The sequence below is a fragment of the Mustela nivalis genome, assembly GCF_964662115.1.
Source record: "Mustela nivalis genome assembly, chromosome: 4".
Lineage (NCBI taxonomy): Eukaryota > Metazoa > Chordata > Mammalia > Carnivora > Mustelidae > Mustela > Mustela nivalis.
In genome coordinates this window covers 19,749,170-19,763,827 of record NC_139023.1, presented here as the reverse complement: position 1 = coordinate 19,763,827, position 14,658 = coordinate 19,749,170, and the positions used below count along the sequence as shown (strand labels likewise).

Here is a 14,658-nt window from a genome sequence, read left to right as displayed (position 1 = left end):
ATTTCATTTCTTTCTTAAAGATAAGTGGTAAAATCCTTAAAGTCCCACTTTACAAAGAGAAGCAATACACTGTGGCAGGAAACAGCTTATTCTTATTAACAGGATGAATAAGATGAAAGTTGCCTTAGTTTCCTTATCCATGAAGACAGAAGAACATTAGACCTTTACTCTCCAGTCAATTCCTGTTTCAACATTCTTCGATTTTATGCATTTAAAATAAATAACAAGGTACTTACTGATATTTTTCATGACTAAGTTGAACTCTTATTCTGGATTAACAAGAACATTTCTAGTGGCTTCAAATCTTCTTGCCATGGAAAAGGCTGGAAATCCTCAAAAAAAAAAAAAAAAAAAAAAAAAAAAAAAAAAAAAGGCTGCTACTCCTGCCTGAGATACAAATATCCAGTAGTAAATGAATGTAAATGTTCCTTTTACTATAGTTTCAGTAATATTTTTCCAGAATTAGTGATAAAGAGATACACTTCCTGTAGTAGTTACAACTTCCTGGCGGTGACTAGAATGGGTTAATTAGACCCTTAGCAGTTTCTACTCAGACAGGAAAACTGAGGAGCATGACTGGCAAAGACTGAAGGTGTTATAGCCATTCAGGCAGTGAGAAGATCTTACAGCACTATGCAGAAGAAAACAGAAAAAGGTAAGCTGCATCTTTCCTTAAGACTGGAAACTGAGAGTAGAGAAATGAAGCATAAGTGACTTCTAAAATGTTTGAAAAAAAAAAATTCTACTCATAGAAAGGAGATTTCAAATTCACTGAAGAAAATGTCAACATCCCAAACGTGATGGACAGTAACAGCACAGGATATCAGCAAGGTGCTCTTCTCCCAATGGGGTGAGAAAAAAGTCAGCTAGGGCAAAATACCATTTTTATTTTTTTCCCACTTATCTATCTATCTATCTATCTATCTATCATCTATCTATCTATCTATCTATCATCTATCATCTATATATTTATTTACAATAAAGAGTTAAGCTTTCTGAGTAACAGCATTTTTAAAATTGGAAAACTATCTTTTTAATAGGATACTTTGAGTTTATCTTAACAGATAATAGGCATGCTATCAAGAAATTCTAAGGCTTTTGTATGACTTTTTAAGCCAAGAACTTAAAAACAAAAAATAGTGTGTGTTTTTCTACCAAATAGTTACACCTTGATGTTATAATACAGAGTTTTTATTAGTAAGGTTAGAAAACTCCTCAGTAATAGAAGCAGAATATTATTAATTCATTCTGATTCTTTTCTATATATTAAAGTCTCCATTGATGTTGGTTTAAAAGGGCCATATATTGATGAGCAAGTTGTGAAGTGTGTGGTGTTGTATGGAAGTGTTGGATCACTGTATTGTGTACCCGAAACTAATGTTACACTGTATGTTAACAAACTGGAATTTAAATAAAAATGTGAAAAAAAGGAAACAAAATTAAATAAAAATAAGTGAATAAAAGAAGGATATAAAATAAATGAATAAAAAAAGGAAACAAAATTAAATAAAAATAAATGAATAAAAGTTCCAGGTTCCAATCAAACAGAAATTTCTAAATGGACCACTGAGACCTAAGCATCTTCTATTTAACCTTTAGCAAGCTGATCAATGCCTCATTATTTTGCTAAATTTTCCCTTTTGAGGATTCTGGGGCTTAAAAAAATAACTTAAATATAAAAAAGTAGAGTTTATTGTTTGCTCAAGATTGGATATTACAACCAATATTGTACCTTTTGGAGCTTTCCTATGTCTCTAGTGACTAAGACATAGGGGATCCCTAGAAAATTTAAGTGCTTATTAAAAAATTTGTTTAGGGGTGCCTGGGTGGCTTAATCAGTTAACCATCCAACTCTTGATTTTGGCTTAGGTCATTATTTCAGGGTTGTGAGATGGAGCCCCACACTCAGCTCCATGCTCGGTGTGGAGCCTGTGTAAAATTCTCTCTCCCATCCTTTCCCTCTGTGCGTCCCTACCTCCCTCTCTAAAGAAAAAAATAAATAAATAAAAGAAATAAAAAGAAAAAGAAAATTCTTTAAAAAATATGATTGAGGGAACTGACCTTGAAAAATAAGTAGTTCTAGGGAAAAAAATTAAAAAGAAAACTTAGGATAATAAAAAATATGTACTTTAACATTTCTTTGATTCTTTTCTTTAAGCCAAGGACATATATGTTATATGTTCTCTTTCTCTAACCATGTCACTTATTCTCTCCAAAGGTTTATCTAAGGAGACATTTCCCTTGTTACTAGGAAGAGGCAACATAATTTAGTAGAAAGAGCATTATCTTGGGTCTATGTCCTTGACAGTCTTAAACAAAATAGGTTATCCCTGATCCTCCATTTCTTCATCAATATACATGGAAACACAGTCCTATACTTAGGTGATACCAATTTCTTCTAAAGACTTGGTATGTTGAAAGCCAAATATAAATAATCAATAAACAGATTGTTTTGGTCTTTCTTTTTTATCTATTTTTAATACGATACAAACAAATGCCTTTGCAAAAGTGAGAAAATGTTTATTAAAATGATGAATAGGGGGGCGCCTGATGGCTCAGTGGGTTAAGCCTCTGCCTTCAGTTCAGATCATGATCTCAGGGTCCTGGGATCAAGTCCCACATCAGGCTCTCTGCTCAGCAGGGAGCCTGCTTCCCCCTCTCTCTTCCTGCTTCTCTGCCTGCTTGTGATCTCTCTATGTCAAAAAAAATAAATAAAATCTTTTAAAAAAAATAAACAAAATGATGAATAGGGGCACCTCAGTGGCTCCGTGGGTTAAAGCCTCTTGCCTCAGCTCAGGTCACGATCCCAGGGTCCTGGGAGTGAGCCCCGCATCGGGCTCTCTGCTCAGCAGGGAGTCTTCTTCCCTTTCTCTCTCTCTTTGCCTGCCTCTCTGCCTACTTGTGATCTCTGTCTGTCAAATAAATAAATAAAAATCTTTAAAAAAAATAAAATGATGAATAAATTGCAAAACTGTAGGTAACTAGAAAAGAGAGAAAATTAAACCCAAAGTAAGCAGAAGAAAATAAGCAATAAGAATTAAAGCAGAAATCAGTGAAATTGAAAACAAGAAAGAGAAAAATCAATAAAACCACATGATGGCTCTTTGAAAACGTCAATAAAATCAATATGTCTCTTGTCAGGCTAACTATGAAAAAAAAAAAAAAGAAACAACACTGTGAAAATCTTTGCAGAAAACATAAGGCTAAATGTTTATAAACTTGGATTTGACAAAGGATTCTTAAATATCATGTCAAAAGCACAAACTGTTACAAAAGTAGGTATATATATATATATATATATATATATATATATATTGTACTTCATTAAAGTTTAAAAAAAAATCATGTGTTTGAAAGGACATATTAAGAGAGTAGATGATGTCCTAATCTCATTAAGAAAGTAGAAGACAAGTCAAAAATAGAAGAAAATATTTGTAAATCATATACCTAAAAAGGGGCTTGAATTAAAAAAACAAAACAAAACAAAACAAAAAACTCTTAAAAGTAGGGGCACCTGGATGGTTCAATTAATTAAGCATTGGACTCCTGATTTTGGCTCAGGTCATGATCTCAAAATCATAAGACTGAGTCCTGTGTGGGCCTCTACACTCAGTAGGAAGTCTGCTTGAGTCTCTCTCTCTCTCCCTCTACACCTCCCCCTGTCCTCTCTCTCTCTCTAAAATAAATAAGTCTTTAAAATACTCTAAGAAGTCAACAGCAAAGAGATAGCTTAATGTAAAAATGGATAAAAGATCCGAATAAACATTTCTCCAAGAAAGATATATCAATGGTCAATACATGCTCAAGAATCATTAATCATCAGAAAAATGCAAATCATAACCTCATGAGAAACCACTTTATTCCCATTAAGATGACTATAATAAAAATGTCAGATACTAATAAAGTTTAGTGAGGATGTGAAAATTTGGAAACTTTATACCCTGCTGGCAGGAACATAAAGTGGTACCGACATTTTGGAAAGCAACTGACAGTTTATAAAACAGTTAAATGTAGAGTTACAATATGACCCAGTCATTCCATTCCTGGGGTTATACCCAAAGGAAATGAAAATATGTATCAACACAAAACTTGTACATAAATGTTGATAGTAGTGTTACTCACATTTCCAACAGGTGGAAACAATTCAAATATCCATGAATCAATAAATGGATAAATACAACATGATATCTCCATAAAATGGAATGGTACTCAGCTATAAAAATGAATAAAATATAATGCATGCTGAAGATGGAGAAACCTTGACAATAGTATGCTAAGTGAAAGAAATCAGTCACAAAAGACCACATTATATGGTTCCTTTCATATCAAATCCATAGAACAGAGGACTCTACAGACACTGGAAGTAGATTAGTAGTTGTTTAGAAATAAGAGGGGCAAGAGTAGGAGAAGAATGTGATAGCTAAAGGTCACAGGGTTTCTATTTAAAGTGCTGAATATGGTCTAAAATTGACTGGTAAAGTTGGCACATGTCTGTGAGTAGACTACAAAACACTAAACTGTACACTTTAAATGACTTAATTGTATGGTGTGTAAATTATAAAGCTGTTTTTAAAAGTAACAAAACACATAAGAAAGAAAAAGAGAAAGAAAAAGAAAAGAGAAACCCTCCAAAATACATATAAAATAGAAGTTAAAGATCATTGGCATATTGCAGGCAGAGAGACTCTGCAATTAAAAGTCATTCAAAGATACAGATTCCTTCCATTTGTTGTTCTTTTCTTTACTAGGTGTTTTTCTCATCTGCATGATTACATGCGCTCATTTCCATGGATCAGTCCAACCTGTAAAAAGAGGGGAAAAGTTTTAAAGTAAAGAGCTTGAGTTTTAAGATGATCTGGAAATTGCCAGATTAGGTTTCCTTCTAAGCCATTGGACCTAACTTCAATATCAAAAGGTAGCTGTAAGGAAGACTGGAAAATCTGAGTAATCATACACCCAACTAAAAGACAGAGATGTGCCTTCAAAAATTTGGAGAGAGGGAGAGAGAGAAATTGGTTGTCTCTATTACATAACTACTCTGTTTCAAATCTTCAATTTTTAAAAATATAATTATAATAAAATACAAACCCCTAACCGTGACCTAGAAGGCTTCATATTTCCTCATCTCTCTCCCCTACCTCTTTGTCATCATTGCTACTTAGACCCATCCAAACTAACTTTCTTTCTATTCCCTCTGTCCCTGCACCAAGCTTATTTTTTTTTAAAGATTTTATTTATTTATTTGACAGAGAGAAATTACAAGTACATTGAGAGGCAGGCAGAGAGAGAGAGAAGGAAGCAGGCTCCCTGCTGAGCAGAGAGCCCGATGCGGGACTCGATCCCAGGACCCTGAGATCATGACCTGAGCTGAAGGCAGCGGCTTAACCCACTGAGCCACCCAGGCGCCCCACCAAGCTTATTTTTAACTTAGGACCTTTACATGTTGTCATTTGCTATTTCTTGTGCTGGTAACAACAATTTCATGTACTCTTGTGGGTCTTTCTCCTCACCCAGTTTTTAGCTCTTTAGAAACATTTTCCCTGACCACCCAAACTAAATTGTACTAATTGCTATTGTTCTCATTGTTCTGTTTTTTCCCCTCCAGTAGTAATAACCACTAACTGTATAATTAGTGTTTTCAAAATAGTCGTATTTGCTTATTTTATTTATTTAATATTAATATTTTACTTACAAAGAGTAATCTCAGTAAGAATAGAGATCTTAGATTTTTCAATAGTCCTGGCATGACACAAATAGTACCTAATTATTTGCTGAATGAGTGAATAAAAATGATAATGAATGTGATGGTAAAGGTAGTACTAGGAATTGCAAAAGCACAAAGAAGGAATACTTGATCTACGGTTGGGAGTGGGGAAGAAAGTTTTCTAGGAAGAAATGTCTGGAGACCTAACCTATGATTTTCAATATAGCTAGCTGAAGGAAAGGTAAAAGAAACAACTGAAAAATCTAAATGATGAAAAAAAAATCATTCAAGGAACTTAAGGAAGTGTACTGGGACTATATGATATACTGCAAGAAAGGGAATGTTAAAAGTCAAGTCTGGAAATCAGGAATAGATCATAACAAAATTATTTATAGAGTGCTTGTCACAATGTAGAATAAATCCACCCTCATCACATGTCATAGTCTTTAATTTTACTCAGACTGTCAAAGGACTTGACATAGTTTTTTTTTTTTTTTTTTAGGAAGTTTTCTATGACAAATGTAAAAAAATAGCATATCACAATTTTAAACTTTCAGATAATATTACCTCACAATGTTTTGGTATTTTGTTTTATTTTATCAACCAGTGGTCTCCTCCAGGTGTTTACAGAGTAGAATTCTAGAACATTCCATACTGAACTTGATGAAAAAACAGTTTTAGCACTTTATGTCCAAGTAAAGCCATATAAGACCTAAGTGTAAAATGCTCATTGCAACAGGTGAGAAAAAATGTCTCTGAAAATAATACACATGGAGGAAACAATCCCTGTAAGTCCAAAATTTCCAGATATTTAATTTACTTTTTTCAACACTAGCTTAATCTTTTGATACCTATGTTCCTTTAACAATGCATAAAGCTGCTCAAATTCAAGGCTGAATAGTGTCCCTGTAGAGCTTCCTATGGAGAATTACTCCCAATAACCCAGAAGTGGTGGAGGGTTGGACTAATTTTTTTTTTTTTTTTTCCAGGTATGCGAGCCTTTGGCTTGAATCTTGGCAGATGGAGCTCACCTTTTATCCTGCTGATGGCAGAGCACCAAGGACTGGCTTTGCATTGATCTTCTGAATGAGATGAAAGAGCTTCATCTCTATTATGCATCTACATTTTAACTCACTTTTTAAATGCTGGGGGACACTACATTAAAGAGCCTATTTCCGGACACATCAGGACAGGCCTGAAGCTCCAAAATAAAACTGTGCACCAACCTCTGTTCAAACTTAAATTATTTACCTTCTTTATTTCATTATTTATAATGGGAATGAAGCTTAAACTTTTGATTTCATATACAAGTTCCCATCCTTTTGAAAATTTTTCAAAAAAAATTTTTTTTCAGGAATAGCACTCCTCAGAGAGTTTCTTAGTTATTTCTGAGACAACCACATGGTGACATCCACAGAAAGTGAGGAACAGGTTTCTCTGTTGGTATCGGTATAGCCTCCTTGTCACCTGCGGTCTTGACTTGCAGGAAATCTTTGTTCTCCTTGGCAGGGATAGTCCTGCCCCCAAGAATCCCTCACAGCAGCATTTGGAGCAGGTATAAAGAAACTTCCGCTGTCTTCAAACCAGGCGTGAGACAGGCCATATCCTTTAATCTCCCACAATACAGCAGTGATACCACAGTAATTAATAATGAGTTTTACTGAAAATTCAGGAATAATGAAAGAGAACTATAACATGGGGAGTCATTCATAGTCCATGGACATCATCCACTCAGGCTTGATACTTTTGTATGTCCCAGACTCATGGAACCCTCGTAGATATGCTTTAGTCTCCTCTACTTTCCAAGGCAGGCCAAACTATCTCCAAATTCAAAGTTAAGAAAATATACTTCTTATGTTGTCTTTAAACCTTAGTTTTCTTGGCTCATTATTGGTAGCTTTCCAGAGGAATTAAGAAGAGGAGAGTAAATTCCCTTCCAGAAAATCTGTTCTTCCACACGTAGGAATATTCTGTAGAGTCATGGCTCCAGCTGAACATAGTCTAACATTAATTTTTTCTCAAAGTCTCAGTGAACCGGGTTTAAATAAAAAGCTACACGCTGGACATTAGCAGGTCCATTCAGGGACAGCTGTCCCAAAACTCAGTGTAATTTTTTCACCATTTCCGCTAATTAAAAACTCTAAAATTCTTTGGACCCAGAACCACTTGATTATGGTAAATTATTATATTTTATACCTAATAATAATTAACAACATGACCAGTGAACCTCTTCAACAAATCAGGTATATTGAATACGCAATGATTCAATTTTCAAACTTTAATGATTTGTGTGCCTTTACTAAAATTTTAAAAACAATTTCCACTTGAGATTTACCTTTCAGTCAAGCCCATTTCACATTTTATATTTCACATTCCTGTGATGAGGCTTTTGAATATATAATGACAAATACTCTGATCTGAACAGTTTGCAAATAGGAGGATCCCTTCACTTCACACATCTATGAATAGATAAGAACAATGCTCTATCAATGTCCATGATGCCTTCTTTTTGTCCTCAGTCCCCTTGAAAAGAGTCAGGTAAAGTGATAATTTATAAAACATTTAAATATATAGAACAATGTTTTCACATTAAAACTTCAGATCACATCACCTTACACAAAAGGAGTAATTTCGTTCATCCTTCCTTTTAAACCTTGCAAATGAAGTTTAGAGACACAAGTTCAGTATTCTCACTTAAGATGAACGGGTCAGGGACCCAGTATTTCACTTGAAAAACAGAGAAACAAGTTTTATTTCATAATAAAACATATATCTACATAAAGAGAGAGATTTAGATAATTATATAAAATAGGAAGATGCTATTCCCGTTTTTGGAAATAAATTTACATCCGCACATACAAAGAGTGTGTGTTTTTTTTTTTTTAATTTTTAAACCCCAATATTAAGCAGTAACAATTAAATGACCCATCTAAAAAATGCTCAACAATAAGTAAGTAAAAGTTCATGGTTTTATGAATATTCTCAGGGTTTTCACATGTGAACTAGAGAATTGGCTTATATAGGTTCATGTAGGTCAAATACACATGGGTCTAATATTTTCTCATCCTTTAAAAGTGGAGCCATCTGGTATAGAGAATGTCATTGTGACTTGTGGATTCTGGGGTACATTGCTTAAATAGACTGACCGTAAATTATCATTGCAAACCAAGATATTTTTGAGAGTTACAGAACTGCTGTTTGTAATTACCAAGGCAAACCAAAAATACCGACGTACATCCTCTACCATTAACCTAGACTCTCCCTTGGAAACAAGTCAGCTATTACATATTTTTTTTACAATGTCTTGTATCAGTTATCACTTTAGCATAATGTTCTCTGAACGTCTCACATATTCACAAGTCATTACACTTCCACCTAGCCCTAATATTAAAAAAAAAAAAATCCTACATGAAACATGTGCATTCTTTACAAAGTTAACTCATTCTTCATTCATTCAACATATAATTATTGCCAGCTCTTAACACTTTGAAGCAACTACCTTTTTCTGGTAAAGAAGAAAGTGTAGGAGCCCTTAAGCTTCTTTCTTTTTATTTTCCTTCCATGTTTTTATTTAAATTTCAATTATTTAACATATAATGTAATATTAGTTTCAGGAGTAGAATTTAGTGATTTATCACTTATATAGAACACCCTCCCTTAAGCTTCTTAACTCAAAATATCTGAAGGTCAACATGCTATTGTACTCCATTATTACAATAGTATCTGAATACATTCATGCAACAATTTACAAGTAAGATTCTTCATTGTGAAACAAAAGTATTAGAGAAACTTTAATAAAACGTATATAATAACCAAATATATACTGAATGTTTGAATAAAATACTACGGTAAGTGTCATGTACAATTAAAAAACAAAGCCAAACTTCCAAAAAGATCTTTCATATTAGAAGAAAACAGAAATCTGTATTATATACAAAAATGGCAGTAAAATGGGCTGCGTTAACTGGGTGAAAGTAGTCCTAAGAGATTTAAAGAAATTATTTCTCCTGAATGTTACAAAAAGTCACCTATAATGAAATCTACCTTTTGCCTGTGTATATTCTCCTTTCTAGTAATAACACTCTGATTCTTTTTTTAGAAATCATCATTAATCCACTTTCAGGCCATGCAGTCTTAATAGGATTTACTCCCTCCTTCTCTTGTCCCATTTTCTGGCTCCAGGAATAAACCCATGGCCAAGGCCAGGCCAATCAGCTGTGCACATTTCCTTGGGTACATTCATTGATGAGCGCATGGCCCAAGTGTAACCAATGACAGTCCATTCTGGATCCCCAAAATACAAGCACCCTCTCACTGACGAGACCATCAGCCTGCAATTCCAAAAATCCATCACAGAGCTCCTCTGAAAGTGATAGAGCTCCTCTGAAAGTGAAGCCAGTTTAGAAAAGAGGAAGGAGGAGGAGTAGAAGAATAAAAAGAAGAGGAAGAAGACCAAAGGGGTTTGGTCTGCTAATATTGTTTCTGTAACTGTAGGCAGATGTGGCTCAAGAAACACTACTGTATTTTATCGTTGCATGAAATAATAAATTGTTCCTTTTTATTGTTTGATTTCATCCTCTTTGTTTTTTATTTCTGATTTTTTTTAATTGTCTAAAGCCAACCATTTTTGATTCCAGACCAAGCTAATGCTTCATCAGAAAGGAAGTAAAATTAACGTTCAACATGCAGAGAAAATTAATAATATTCCATCCAGAGGGGAAAAGCAAACCAGGGAAGTGATCCAGGAAAGCATGCTCCAGATGGGGGTTTACCTGGAATACAGCAGAGGGAAAAGGAGGTTAGCATAGTGGAAAATATGCTGCCGTGTCATGACAAGATTGTGCACCTACTTCATTGTCAGAACCAGAAGCTGGAATCTTATTTTGCAGGCAAAAAATGTGTCATAGGCTACTTTAGATAGAGTAGGAGAATGACATGATCAACTCTGAAACTTTGGAAGATTCTGCTGACAACATTACATAGAATGGTATTAGAAGAGGAAACCCTAGAGAAAGAGTTGCAGACTTGTGGGGCTGACACAGAGGAATAAAGCACTTCAGTGAGGGTTTCTACCCAGAGGAGATTAAATAAAATGGGATGATAAAGCCTGCTTAACTCTCGACTTCCCCACTGACAAGGTCCTGCCATTGCTTTTTACTTAATGTGACATATTAAAGCATATTAAAGATGATGGCAGGTTTGATGTCAGTGGAATGGAAACTGATATGTAAAAGCATGAAGAGAGTATTAGAGTGTCTGTACTCAGTTACTAGTAAACAGAAACAAAAGGTTTCAGAGACTTCTCACATTAAATAGAATTAATAATCCGGAGACCTGGGTGGCTCAGTCAACACTTGATTTCAGCTCAGGTTTTGATTAAAAAAAAAAAAAAAATGAAGGAATAATGTACTAAAATTCAGTTGTCCATAGGGGAAGAAAAAAATGTGTGTGTGACTTAAATTTTATGGATAATGGTACTATTGTAAACTGTTTCAAAACTCATGTATTATACAATGAGATGTCATTTGAAATGACCATTACCTTTCAGAAATCTCTGTTGAATCTTTGGATTTAAAAAATAAAACAAACAAAAAACCAGAATGTGAAATGTCCACTAAATTTATTTTGTTTTATTGAAATCATAACTATCTCTATGTGATGGTAAGCACATTTAGAGAGTTATAATTGTATAAATTCTAACTCCAGGTCAAAATTAATTCTAGGTCAAAATTAAACTTTAAACTTGGACACTGGTAAAGAAATTAAACATATGTGCAGGTGCATATGAGAACCATAATAGAGGTAGCATAGTCAATATTTCAAATGATTTGCTTACATCTGAAAAATGATCATGATAATGAATTTCAGGAAGGAGATGTATATTCAACTGGGTATAATGACCTTATGTTTATGGTGCCTGGAATGACAAAATCTCAGCTCCTTAGAGCATGAAAGGCTAGACTAGCTAGTATTCCATGCAATCCAGAAATGTGAAGAAAAGGAAATACGATTACTAGGAAAGATTATTAAAACTGAAGAAACAGAAAGAAGGAATTGGGAAGAATCAAGAAGTTTTTGTAACATACATAGAATGCACCAAATTCATGTTTTGAGCTCATACAACTACTAAAATAAGTAAATACATAATAAAGAAATAAAGAAATAGGTATATATACAGTAAATCTAATAAAGTTATAAAGGAGAGGAACTTGAATTCTAAAACATTTCTCAAATAGTACAAATGAGGTTAGGAAAGTTGGGATACTGGTCATGGTTCTCCAGAGAAAGAGAACTTATATATATGCAACTTACATATATAGTTGACCCCTGAACAATATGAGCTTGAAATTTGCAGTTCCTCTTATCCATGGATTCTTTTTATAAATGCAGTACCATATTGTAACTGTGTTTTCTGTTTTTTATAGTTCAATCAGTAACATTTTATGTTCTTTAGCCTACTTTATTATGAGAATACAATATATAATTGTATAATATATATTGCATACAAAATATAATATAATACATATAGCATACAATATAGGTATTAATTGATTGTATCCATCAAGCTTCCAGTGAACAACAGACTATTAATTGAGTTTTGGTGAGTCAAAAGTTACACATAGATTTTCTACTATTTAGAGAGTTATAATTGTATAAATTATAATTCTAGGTCAAAATTAAACTTTAAGCTTGGTGTCCCTAACCCCCATGTTGTTCAAGGGTCAACTGTGTACAGATATACAGATGGACTAAACACTTCAATTAAGATAGAAAAATCACAATAAAATTGTGCATCATTAAGAGGAGATACACATTTAAAATAACATAAATCATATATATAATATATAAATACATGTGTATATATATATATATATATAGAGAGAGAGAGAGAGAGAGAAGACAGAGATAATGACAGAGAGTTATGATAACAAACTGGCTCATGGGATTATGGAAGTTGACAAATCCCGGGATCTGCAGAGTGAGTGAGTAAACTGGAGACCCAGAAGAAAACCAAAGTTGGGGTTGGGGCTTCTGTCTAAAACCTGTACCTATAGAACACATGTATCATTCTGAGTCCAAGGGCAGAAAAAAAAAAAAAATCACAGACCTGTACCCTTGAAACAAATAACATATGTTAAGAAAAAAAAAAAAAAACAAAACACCTCATTTTACTTAGTGGAATAAAGTTTTTTGGGGGGAAGTTCAACTTTTTGTTCTACTCAGGGCTCCACATGATGGGATGAGGCCCCTGCACACTACGCAGAACAGTCTGCTTTGCCCATTTAAATTTTTTTTTTTGACACATTATCTTCTTTTATTCAAGTACCAGTCTGATCACACATGGTCCAAGAACCCTCACATAATAAGCCACATATAAACAGATGTTAAAGATTGGTCTTCAAATATTATAGCCAATGATGCCACGCTTGCCTATGATCTCGCGGACATAAAACCACATCCACACCTCGGTGGCCACCAAACCATTCAGCAGAGCTTCCTTAACTGTGAGCTGTTTGAAGCTACCAGTTTGAGCACTCTTGACTATTTTTTTCAAGCTTGAATAGCTGTAGGGATCTCAGCAGGGGTTGGAGGAACCAGCTCAACTTTGGCATAGTGCCAAAATGTAGCCAATCGAGGCTTTGAGTAAGTCACAGCAGTGTTCACCAGCGCTGGGGCCTTCTCCGCCAGGTTATGAACAAACTGGGCCATGGTTCCAAGCTGGAAAGTCCATTGCCCGGGATGGCTACTGAATGTCACCTGCCCATTTAAATTTTAATCTCATCCAAAAACTTCCTCCCAGAAACAGCCAGAATAATGTTTGACCAAATATCTGAGCATCCCATGGTCCAGCGGACACATAAAATTAACAGTCAAAGTAAATAAAGGAAAAACAAAACTGATACAAAGAGAAAACACAGCAAAGTAGAACACTTAATTCCAATTATATAAAAATGATATTAAATATAGATGGACTAAATCCTTCAATTAAATTTTAAAAGACTGTAATTAAGAAGAGATAAACATTTAAAATAATATATATGTAAATTAAAAGTAAAAATATTGAAAAGGAGATTTCTATGAAAATACAAATCATAAGAAATCTGGACAATTATATTAATAGCAGACACAGTAGCCTTCAGTGTTTGCAATATTGCCAGAATTAGAAAGGTATTTCATAGTAATCACCATAGTAAAATCAAGTCAGCAAGAGCAAAAATAGATGTTATAAACCTAAATATAGATGAACATAATATCAAAACTTAAAATCATATATGAAATATAAACTAGCAACTGAAAGAACAGAGTCAGAAATACAAGGACAGGAGAGTTCACTATTTCATAGACGAAATAGAAAACTGAGTAAATACATAGAAAATTTCAAGAAGACTGACAACTAATTCAAATTAATTAGTAGAGACCAGAACAAACAACAATTGTAGAATATAATTCTTTGTGAAGGAAGAGTGGTCAGCGAGATATACTGTACACTGAGCCATAAAACAAGTCTTAATAAATTTAAAATAATTGAAATAAAACAGATTATGTTCTCTCATGTTGATAAAAGTGGTATTGGGCATTTATTTTAGATATTAAGATTCTCTAATACACACTTTTAACAAACCTAAATTCAAATAATGCATACTATTTTGTGTATAGTACAGATACCTTCGAACAGTATTCACATTTCCTCCCTCCTGTTGATTATTTCGGTCACTCATCTTAATTATTCATATGCAATAATCACCTACTCCACTGTTAACGTTGTTACTTTAAGCAAACTTGTTATCTCTAAGTTTTGTAGAGTTTAGTGACCTTTCTAAGGAAATTATCTAAAAAGCTGTTGTAAAAGCAAGACACACACACCCTCTGCAAGGAATTGAGTTTATCAGTGCTCAATATTCTTCCCAAACTCCCTGCAATGTTAAAGAGGCTACACCCTGCTAATTAGTAAG

At 33.9% G+C, this 14,658-nt stretch overlaps 1 pseudogene across 1 annotated transcript; it reads right to left on the bottom strand.

Moving 5' to 3' along the window:
- Nucleotides 1-12,992: 12,992 nt before the first annotated feature.
- On the bottom strand, nucleotides 12,993-13,454 carry LOC309863950 (ATP synthase subunit g, mitochondrial pseudogene; annotated as a pseudogene). The gene has a single exon. The product of its transcript is annotated as an ATP synthase subunit g, mitochondrial pseudogene (transcript).
- Nucleotides 13,455-14,658: the final 1,204 nt, after the last annotated feature.